Source organism: Triticum dicoccoides, chromosome 7A, assembly GCF_002162155.2.
Source record: "Triticum dicoccoides isolate Atlit2015 ecotype Zavitan chromosome 7A, WEW_v2.0, whole genome shotgun sequence".
Taxonomy (NCBI): domain Eukaryota; kingdom Viridiplantae; phylum Streptophyta; class Magnoliopsida; order Poales; family Poaceae; genus Triticum; species Triticum dicoccoides.
Genome location: NC_041392.1, coordinates 722,840,109 through 722,847,634, shown reverse-complemented (window position 1 = coordinate 722,847,634; position 7,526 = coordinate 722,840,109). Strand labels below are relative to the sequence as shown.

General features: G+C 46.8%; 1 pseudogene; it reads left to right on the top strand.

Moving 5' to 3' along the window:
• Positions 1–1,247: 1,247 nt before the first annotated feature.
• LOC119332511 lies at positions 1,248–3,736 on the top strand (annotated as a pseudogene).
• The last annotated feature ends 3,790 nt before the right edge of the window (positions 3,737–7,526 follow it).

Here is a 7,526-nt window from a genome sequence, read left to right as displayed (position 1 = left end):
TGTAGTCATATGCATGCCCCTGGAGTTGTTGTCGGGTTACAATGGTTGCAGTTGCATGTCTAGTGATGGACATGCATCTGGCCTGACAACCACTTCTCGACCCAGTTGCAGTCACTTTCTGGCCATGTAGTTGCAATCCCATTTGTAAACTTACAGTTACAACCCATTTTTTTGAAGTTGCACTTATGATCCATTTTTGGAAATCTTATAGTTACGACCCCTCTAAAAATGTATCTGGTGTGTATAGACAAATACAATGTGTATGGAAAAATTATACATAAAAAATATAATTTTTCAAAAAAATTAATAATGTATTTGGATAATATTAAACATGCAAATAAAAAATATTTATGATCTATAAAAAATGTACAATCTACATGGAAAAGTAGACATTCAAAATCTTAATCATAAATTTAGAAAATGTTAAACATGTATAGATAAAATGTTCCTGGTGTATAACAAAAAATGTAGAATGGAAAAGGTTGACATAAAAAATATTTTTTAAATGTTAATCATTTAGTCCAAAAATGTTAAAAGTTTATATAAAAAGTGTTCCAGATTTATACAAAAGATGTACAATGCGTATGAAAAAAGTAGACATAAAAAACTATAAGTTTCAAAAATGTTTATCTTGTATTTGGATAATGCTCAACGCATATGTAAAATATGTCCGTCATGTATACAAAAATGTACATGAAAAATGAAGAAAACAAATGGAAATAGAAAAAATAAGAATGAAGAAAGAAAAGCAAAAAAAACTAGTGAAAATCGAGAAAGAAACAAAGAAAATGAAGAAAAAAGTAAAGAAAAACCGAGTAAAAACTGTGAAAGAAACAAAAAATTGTGAAAAAATAAAGAAAAACAAAAAAACCCGAAGAAAACCGTGAAAAACAAAGAAAACCGAAAAGAAAACAAAACCCCTTCCCATCACCCAGTTGCAATCAATTTGTGGGTCGTGCTATCGCGGACGGATTACAACACTTGTAGTTGCATGTCCACCACCAGACATGCAGTTTGGTGTTGCGGATGGACATGCAGTTTGGACATGCAACTAGACAGAAATCCCCCTCCCGCTTCCACCTGCATCCGCTTTTGGGCCATGCAGTTGCGGATGGATTACAACACTTATTGTTGCATGTTTGGTGTTGCACATGCAACTGGGCGGCAAAACCCCTCCCGCCTAGTTGTAGTCGGGCTACAAAACTTGTAGTTGTGTTTGTGATGGTGGACAAGCAATTGGTCCGACAATGTCCCACTCACCCCATTTGCGGTTGCTTTTTAGGTAATGTTGTTGCAGTTGGGCTACAAAGTTTGCAGTTGCATTTCTGGTGGTGGATATGAAAACTGGCCAACGAAAGCCCTCCCGTTCCCACTTGCGGATGCTTTATGGGGCCATCCAGTTACAGTCAGGCTACAACACTTGCAATTGCATGTATGATGTTGGACATGCAATTCGCACCACAACCTCCCACCCTCTGCCGCATAAAAACAAATTATAAAAAATAAAAGTAGATAAATAGAAAACAAAAACATAGATGAATAGAAAAGAAATCCTCACCTACCACGCCAGCCCCAAAACACACATATTTTTAAAAAGAAAAAGAAAACTAGATATTATTTAAAAAATCACAAAACACCCGTATTTTAAAAAATAAGAAGAAAAGCGAAAGCAAAAATAAATATGAAATGAAAAAGAAACTCAAAACAAAAATCACAAACAAAAATACAAAAGATGGGAAAATGAAAAATAAACTAAAATAGTGAATAAAAATGCAAAAAAGAAACCAATAAGGTAAGATTATAGTAGATTAAAGTTAATAATTTTTGCCTGATTTGAAAAATGTAAAAACATACATATTCATAGATCCTATTTAAATTTGTTCGCTATTCCTACTGGCCTCCTACTACGACTACAAGCTTGCAGCCGCTGGAGTATAGCTCAAGTACAATGCGTAGCCACAACAAATTCAGTTTACCTACACTCGCTGGAGAGAAGGAAGAACTAGCTGCAGCCGGGGGCGCGCCGGGGGAGGGGGGGCGCTGAAGAGGCAGTATCTATCTTAGGGTTCAGGGTGGGGGCGGTGGAGTCCGGCAGTGGTGGGGAGGTGGCGTGGGGATTTGCTGGAGAAAAAACTCGGCACATGGGGCCTAGAGGGATGGTCGGGGCGGAGGAGGACCGGCAATGGGGAGTGGTACCTGGGAGGGCGGGACGGCGAGGTGGCGGGGGCCGACGGCGAGGCCAGCGGTGGCTAGCAGCTCAAGGGGATGGAGGTTGAAGAAGCACTATGGGCCTTTGATTTCGCATCCAAAGGCTCAGAAATCGACTGGCCACAAATGAAAATTTCAACTGACTGATTTCTAGCCATTCCCCAACAAATTGGCATCACGCATATTCTTGCTGACCTCCTACTACGGCTACAAGAGCTTCCGCCGTCGCAACCCCCGGAAGCCCGGACCAACGTTGCTGGAAGCTGTTGCCTCGACAAGCGCACGGGCGCGGCCATCTCGGCGCCGGCAGGACAAGTTCGATCGCCTCCGCCGTCGGCGGCCTGGCTTTCCCCGACGTCCCGGCCGGGCGGAGCAGTGTTAGAGGAGGCCCTCCACTGGGCCTCGAACCTGCCACCCAGACTTCCTTCGCCGTCCTCGAAGGTCTCGGCCAGTTCGTGCGGGGCCTGGAGTACGCGGCGGAGGTACAACCAGTGACGCACTACGTCTCCTCTGCTTGGATTGCTTCCGTGCGCAGCTCGGTGGCATGGCAGAGTTGCCATTTGGGGCGCTCACGTCACGCACGCGCATGTGAGCGGGGAGCCTCCCCTGCTCAGGGCGCTCGCTGATGGCAGTGATTCTGACCGGGATCACTTACAATAAGACGAGCAGGTTCCCAGTTTCTCCATGGATCCCCTTCTGTTTTGGATTTAGCCGTGCCAGATTGCGCATTAGCGGCCACCAGCTCAGTTCCTATGATTGAAAAAACTATTATTATCACCAGGCACGTCGCACTCAGCCACAGCCCACAGGCCATCGCCATGCATGACAGCTCGCTGCAGTGCACGCACCGGCGCCATTGTTTACGATAAGCTCTCTTTCTCCTTCCTTTGTCGTGACGCCTCGTGTCACTCGCTGGTGCAGGTGGGACCCGAACATGTCGGCGGCGCTGCCGGACGGCGAGGTCTTCTACCTGGTGGCGCTGCTGCAGTTCTGCCGGCCCTACCCGGGCGGCGGCCCCGCGGTGATGGAGCTGGTGGCGCAGAACGGCGCCGTCGTCGACGCCTGCCGGAGCAACGGCTACGACTTCAAGATCTACTTCCGGCGCTACCACACCGAGGCGGACTGGGCGCGCCACTTCGGCGCTAAGTGGGCCCGTTTCGTCGAGCGCAAGGCCCGCTACGACACGCTGGCGATCCTCGCGCCGGGCCAGAAGATCTTCGCCAGGACACCTTCGTCGTCACGGGTGGATCGATCGTAGCTGTTGTTGGCCGTGATGATGGCGGTGGTGATGATGATGATGATGAAGATCTCGATCGACAAGGGATGATGATGATGATGATGATGATAGAGTCATTATTCATTAGGCACATTGGGGGACAAAAGGGCTCCATGGATGTTGTCAGGGGACTGTGATAGGGAAGGGGTTGCAAAGAAAACGAAACATGCGAACTTTTCTTCATCAGGACACCCGTCCCCTAATTAGAAATTCAACTAACTAAGTAAATTAGTTCATGGAAGCGTGCATCAAGCCGTGAGCTCTAATCCTCTTGCAGAATAGTGTCTCACGAGAGCGACTCCTGCCCCACGCATCTCTTTGTTATTCCTTGGAAATTTCTCACATCATCATCCCACACGCTTTATCTTCCTGGTCATTTTCCCCGAGCCGCATAAAAAAAGCAAGGATGGAAATCCCTCTCAAATTAACTCATCCCCATCAGCATTCTTATTCTCTGCTCCTCGTCGCATCTATTGAGATTGCAATTTCCCTACCGGGTATTCAAATTGACATTGTTCAAGTATTATCTGTGTTCCTCCATGAAAGTCATTTTTTGTTATAATAATTGACTTCTCTTATTAATTGACTTTATTTGGACCTAAAGCCTGATTCTAGATTAGGCACCGGGTCCCAAATATCACCAGATCCCTTTTCTCGTTCGCTGGTTCACGTTGTCATGCAAAGGTTAAGGAGGAGCCGTGGAATCATGGTGACAATCGATGCAGAGACCGAGGGGTATTTCCCTCTTTTCGAAAAAAATGGCGACTATAGATCATAGCTGTTGTTGACTATAATGATGGTGATCACCCTGCTGATTCTAGCCATGGTGGTGATGATCTCAACAAGGGGAAAATATGATAACAATTTATTATTTGGCTCCATCTGTCTCCTCTCAGCCCATGCACGTGTTTGAACTTTTACAATCTTCTGCATGGACCTTGGAGTGCGTCACTTCGAGCTTCAGCTAAAAAAAAGGTTCCAGAGAGCCGTAGAAATAGGGATTCCCTTTGTTTTACTATCCAAAGTTCTTTTAGGGTGTGTTTGGTTGAACAACCAAGTGAAATGGAATGTAAGAGCAACTCTACAGATTTGACATATCGGGCGACTGCCATCCACCACATATGGAGGCTATGGATTAAATTGCACAAAACCACTACTTTAAAGGCTAGCTTTGCGAAAAACACTACAATACATTTTTTTGCAGAAAACACCACGTCTACGGTAATCTTTTTGTAAAAAAACACTGACCGGCGTATCTTACGCTGTTAAGTAAGATTATAACAGATGGGTCCCATTTTTGGCTCAAGTGGCATAACGTTTTACCGAAGACAGTGTTAGATAGCTAAAAAAGCAAAAACACCCGCAAGTTTTTACCCTTGTTCTCCGCAGGCCCTTGCCTTGTGCTGCCATCAGCTAGCCGCCAGAGGAGAGGAGCTCCCCACCCCGCGCGCCGTCACCTCCGGCGAGGGATGCCGCGCTGTCGCCCCGTTTTGCCCCAGCGCCGCCACGTCCGGATCCGGCGAGTGATGCCGTGCCGCCCCGCCGATTTGGCCTCCAGCGCGAAGAGACGCCCAACGAAGGCTGCCGGATCCGGTGAGGTATCCCGCGTCGTCGCCCCGTTTTGCCCCCAGCGCCGCCACGTCCGGCGAGGGATGCCGCGCCGCCACCCCGTTTTGCCCCCAGCGCCCCACGTCCGGATCCGGCAAGGGATGCCGCGCCGCCCCGCCGATTTGGTGTCCAGCACGAAGAGACGCCTAGGGACGGCTGCCGGATCCAGCAAGATATGCCGCGCCGCCGCCCCGATTGGCCTCCAGCGTGAGGAGGCGCCCAGTGCCGGCTGTCGGATCCGGCGGGGGATGCCGTCGTTGCCTCGATTTGGCCTCCTGCACGAGGAGGCGCCCAACGTAGGCTGCGTTGACCGCCCCAATTTGTGGCGAGGATGCACTCGTCTGATTTCATTTTTTTCTTTTTAATTTAGGGGTGTCTGTGTAAAATCTATAGACTACTTTGTAAAATTAGATTAAACTTGACCTGGCATGAAATGTTATGCCATGTCAGCAAAAAGGGGCCCCAACTATCATAAGCGTGCTCAACCAAGCCAAATCCGTCGATCAGTGCTTTCTGCAAAAAGATTATCGAAGACACGGTGTTTTTTGCAAAAAAAAATGTATTATAGTGGTTTTCGCAAACCTTGCCTTTAAAGTGGTGGTTTTCTGCAATTTACTCGGAGGCTATGCAAGCGATATGCAAACTCAGACTTGCCATATTTCAGCCTCCGTACATAATTCAAACACTTTGATTCACTCCAAATTTAAATTTTTTGACAAGTTACATGAACGAAAACATTTCATCAGCGACATTTACAAATCACATGTTTCTTCCATTTGCACGTCCCCGCTTTTGAGTTTTCTGAAGCGAATGCTCAAATCTTGCAGCCCCGCCCAAAAATCTCGCGCCACATGATTGATTTTGTTCGGATCCAACATGATGAACCGATTTTGCTCAGATGTGCGTTCATTTCTCGCCCGATACTCTATAATTTGGAGACTACGCACCTCGGTCTCCTACTCAATTTGGAGTCTACGCGCCTCCATCTCTTCCTGGCAGCCGTCTTCTTTCTTGCGTTTCATTGCATCTGGCCCTCTTCTCTTGGTTCTTGTTCTCCTCATCTCTAGCTTATCTTGCTTCCTCTTCTCGCCATACTCATTTATTGTCCTCATCAACTTATCGATCTTTCCTTTTTTAATCACCTTCACCTCTTTCTTTTCTCTTGCGCCTCAGTTTTTCTGACTTCCTCCCATGGGGCTGACCCGTGCTAGACGCTGGAGTGGTACTTCTAAGCACATTTGCCCTTTTCTTTGTATCAACATCATTTGCACCATCATTCATCTCCAGAGAGGAATTGGCCCACTTCTCATCTTTTGGGATGTCATCATCATTCGTTGTCTTCCACTTCTCATGCTCTTCCAACAAATCCCTACAATGCTGGAGGCCAAATGGTTTGCATGTTTGACTTGGGAATTTGTTTGTACCTCTCTTGGGCTATCTCATCCTAAAACAAACAAATGCACAAACTGATGAGAATGCTCAAAGCAATGTAAATGTGGCGATCCAAAAGTAAGAAGATTCTTTACATGTAGATCAATGGTGACACGGCTAGGAGTGCATTTCACATTTTCCTTACAACTCGCCCAGCGATTGCATACCTCTTGAATCGAACCCTATCGGTTCGGATAGATTTGGGCGTACAATTCATTTTTCGCCGAATATGAAATCTGAAACAGTCCTCGATGCGATTCCAATACTTTGTTGTCGAATGCTCTTTCCCACCGATCACATCAAGAGAAATATCTTGCCATGCTAGGACAAGCGCAACATCCTCATCGGGCTTGAAGTTGCTTCTCCGAATTTCCTTCCTTTTCGACGAGCCGAAGCACTCGAATTCCAATTATATATATTAGACGGAGTCATGGTAAAAAAGGTGACAATGATGTGACCTTGAGATCGACATCATTTGTCTCAGAATCACGAATGATACTACTGAAAAATGTTTCATCAATGAGGGTCGATCCGCCAAATTCAGAAGGTCGTCACAAAATCACAAACATTGCACATTTGCCACCACGGTCATCTCGCATTCAATCGAACAAAAACCGAGTACAAGGCATATGATGCATTCTTTCTACCTCATTGCCATTGCTGATCCGGTGTACGACTTGGAAGCCACCATATTTCCGCCTGCCGTCGGGACAAAATGAGGAGGGGTAAAGGCATTGGTTGGGCTCTTCCAATCTTCTTATTTGGTGTCTTCCCTAAGGACTGCCGCGACACTAGTGGAGGGAGGCCTCTGCCTCCACGTGGCGGCATAGGCACCTCCGCATTGGACACTTTGTCGGCAAGCTGGATCTCGGCCATTGGAGCAGTCGGAGGCGTGGGGTCCCTAGGAGCCTCCGTAGGCGTAGCGTCCGTTGAAGTAATCGTATTTGACTTCAATGCGATGAATTTGGGCGCGGGGGTCAAGATGTCGTCCATGGCATCGTCG